Below are 3,627 nucleotides of genomic sequence, written 5' to 3'. Positions count from 1 at the left end.
TATGGGTGGCCCTGACACGCCTGCACCTAAAAAAAAAAGTTTCTTCATGCTTCAGTGGGCACCTTCATGAACAGTAGTTACATCTACGAATTCTTTGTCACTTAGCTATTATAAGGTGTGTTTTTCCTTTGAAAAATCTTTTTTTATGTCTTTAAAAGTGAAAGTAAAATCACTCAGTCGTGTCCAGCTCTTTGAGACCCCATGGACTGTAGCCAACCAGGCTTTTCCATCCATGGGATTTTCCAGGCAAGAATACTGGAGTGGGTTGCCATTTCTTTCTCCAGGAGATCTTCCCAACCCAGGGATTAAACCTGGGTCTTCTGCATTGTAAGCAGACGCTTTACCATCTGAGCCACCAGGGAAGTCCTTTATGTCTTAAGGTAACTTTAAATCTTAGACTGTCTTGAGATTCATAAGAATGGCAATATCTTCTAATGACCCACATGGTACTTCCAGTCTTACTTTATTTTGGGGGGTCCAAAAATAAATGTCTTGTAGGATCTTAGTTCCCCAATCAGGGATCAGACCTGGCCCTAGACAGTGAAAGTGTCAGAGATCAGACCTCCAGGGAATTCCCACTTCTACTGTATTCTTGACAAGTAGGTGTTCAGCTAGATCCTACTGCATACTTCACTGCTTTCTGAGGGAGCCTAGTCCAAATATGTCCAGCGGAGATGATTGAAAGTCTCTATGTTCTACCCATTTCCAACACAGGTTCGGGACATTAATGGGATGTTTGCAGAACAAACACACATTTCTCTCCCACGTAACAAGCTATCAGAAGGAAGATAGGATGCTGTAATTAATATAGATTCTACATGCAGGAATGGGGGAGGTAGAAGACTAGTTTCCTTCCTCAGTAGTCTAGACTGCAGTTGGCACAGCTAAAATAGGACCATGTGATATGATTCAGATCCCTTAGTGCTTTTCTCCAAGATATTTTTAACTAACATGAATTGTATGTGAATGGTGAGATTGTTCTAAAATAGAATCATAGTGATGTTTTCACCATTGTATAAATTCATTAAAACTCTAACGGAACTGTAACTTAACTTGGGTGAATTTCATGGTATATAAGTCAACCTCAAAACAAGACTTTAAAGAATAATATATGAACCAAAAGATACACAAAAAAAGTTTAGACATATATTTGCTGATAGAGTCAAGGAATTCTGGTCAGAAGAGTAAAGAAAAAATAAGGGAAAATCCCCAAGTAAAAGTAGAAGCACAAGTAGGAGAATAGAATAGATTCTCCATAATTATGAAGGACGGAGGTTTATAGAGGATATTGGAAGAAACATCCTGCTTCCAGCCTGGAACATAAGGAGAAACACTTGGACCCATCATCGATAGAAGTAAAACAAGCAGCTCAAAGGTAATTAATTATTTCCTATTTTTATGTGGCAACATTGGGTAGCAGAATTAGTCTAAGTCTATTAAGATGGAGACATTTGAATTCCATGGGGAATGGAAGGGGCACTTTTCATTTATATTAAATCTGGAGTATTTGAAACAATCTGTAGGGAATATGGGCCAAGAAGGAAGAAGAGAATATCAAGATGTCAGTCTGGAAGGCATTGTGAGATTTCCCTTTTCCTTTTTTTTTTTTTTTAATTTTTATTTTTACTTTATTTTGCTTTACAATACTGTATTGGTTTTGCCATACATTGACATGAATCAGCCACGGGTGTACATGAGTTCCCAATCCTGAGCCCCCTTCCCACCTCCCACCCCATATCATCTCTCTGGATCATCCCCGTGCACCAGCCCCAAGCATCCTGTATCCTGTATCTAACATAGACTGGTGATTCGCTTCTTACATGATAGTATACATGTTTCAATGCCATTGTCCCAAATCATCCCACCCTCTCCCTCTCCCACAGAGTCCAAAAGTCCTTTCTATACATCTGTGTCTCTTTTGCTGTCTCGCGTACAGGGTTATCATTACCATCTTTCTAAATTCCATATATATGTGTTAGTATACTGTATTGGTGTTTATCTTTCTGGCTCACTTCACTCTGTATAATAAGCTCCAGTTTCATCCACCTGATTAGAACTGATTCAAATGTATTCTTTTTAATGGCTGAGTAATACTCCATTGTGTATATGTACCACTGCTTTCTTATCCATTCATCTGCTGATGGACATCTAGGTTGCTTCCATGTCCTGGCTATTATAAACAGTGCTGTGATGAACATTGGGGTACACGTGTCTCTTTCAGTTCTGGTTTCCTCGGTGTGCATGCCCAGCAGTGGGATTGCTGGGTCATAAGGCAATTGTATTTGCAATTTTTTAAGGAATCTCCACACTGTTCTCCATAGTGGCTGTACTAGTTTGCATTCCCACCAACAGTGTAAGTGTTCCCTTTTTTCCACACCCTCTCCAGCATTTATTGCTTGTAGACTTTTGGATCGCTGCTATTCTGACTGGTGTGAAATGGTACCTCACTGTGGTTTTGATTTGCATTTCTCTGATAATGAGTGATGTTGCACATCTTTTCATGTGTTTGTTAGCCATCCATATGTCTTCTTTGGAGAAATGTCTATTTAGTTCTTTGGCCCATTTTTTTGATTGGGTCATTTATTTTTCTGGAATTGAGCTGCATAAGTTGCTTATATATTTTTGAGATTAGTTGTTTGTCAGTTGCTTCATTTGCTATTATTTTCTCCCATTCCGAAGGCTGTCTTTTCACCTTGCTTATAGTTTCCTTTGTTGTGCAGAAGCTTTTAATTTTAATTAGATCCCATTTGTTTATTTTTGCTTTTATTTCCAGAATTCTGAGAGGTGGATCATAGAGGATCCTGCTGTGGTTTATATCAGAGAGTGTTTTGCCTGTGTTCTCCTCTAGGAGTTTTATAGTTTCTGGTCTTAAGTTTAGATCTTTAATCCATTTTGAGATTATTTTTGTGTATGGTGTTAGAAAGTGATCTAGTTTCATTCTTTTACAAGTGGTTGACCAGTTTTCCCAGCACCACTTGTTAAAGAGATTGTCTTTAATCCATTTTATATTCTTGCCTCCTTTGTGGAAGATAAGGTGTCTATAGGTGCATTTAGATGGAGACAGAGGTGTCTGCATCATGGTGGGAAATTGAGGAAGAATGACTTAATTGCTTTTATGTCTGCTTGCTTCATGTCCAGTGAGATGACTGTTGCTTCCTAGAACTGCCACAGTGGTGGTTGCTAGTCATTTAAGCTGTGACCAGGCTCAAGCACCCATGGACACTGTGGCTGCTCAGAGTCTGGCTGAGAGTCTGATGGACCCTCCTAGAATATCCTCTTCTGGACTTGGCCTATTGATTCCCCATGGACAAACCAGCATAAGGTCAGGAAAGAAGAGTGTCTCAAATCCATCTCCATATAGCTCCAGGTCTTAGTTATTTCGTCAGAAAGCTCCCTGTCATCTCTCATCACTTTTTCCAGTGATATCATTAAAGAACAAGGAGAAGGAGGACGGAGAGGAGGAAGACAAATAACACATGCTAATGAGAAAATACTAAAAAAAGTTTTGCAAATGTCACCAGCATTTTCCCCTCCAGAGTACACGGCTTCAGTCCAAATTATATCTGGAAACTTTAGTATAATTAAGACGGTTGAAAGCTGGGATTCTCGAGTCAAAAGTCAGTATGT

General features: G+C 39.3%; 1 non-coding gene across 1 annotated transcript; it reads right to left on the bottom strand.

Moving 5' to 3' along the window:
* Positions 1-290: 290 nt before the first annotated feature.
* Positions 291-362, bottom strand: TRNAC-ACA (transfer RNA cysteine (anticodon ACA)). The gene has a single exon. It is a non-coding gene; the product is annotated as a tRNA-Cys (tRNA).
* Positions 363-3,627: the final 3,265 nt, after the last annotated feature.

Source organism: Capricornis sumatraensis, chromosome 1 (assembly GCF_032405125.1).
Source record: "Capricornis sumatraensis isolate serow.1 chromosome 1, serow.2, whole genome shotgun sequence".
NCBI classification, from domain to species: Eukaryota; Metazoa; Chordata; class Mammalia; order Artiodactyla; family Bovidae; genus Capricornis; species Capricornis sumatraensis.
The sequence above is the reverse complement of the archived record's forward strand: the minus strand, read 5'-3'. Positions and strand labels throughout refer to the sequence as shown.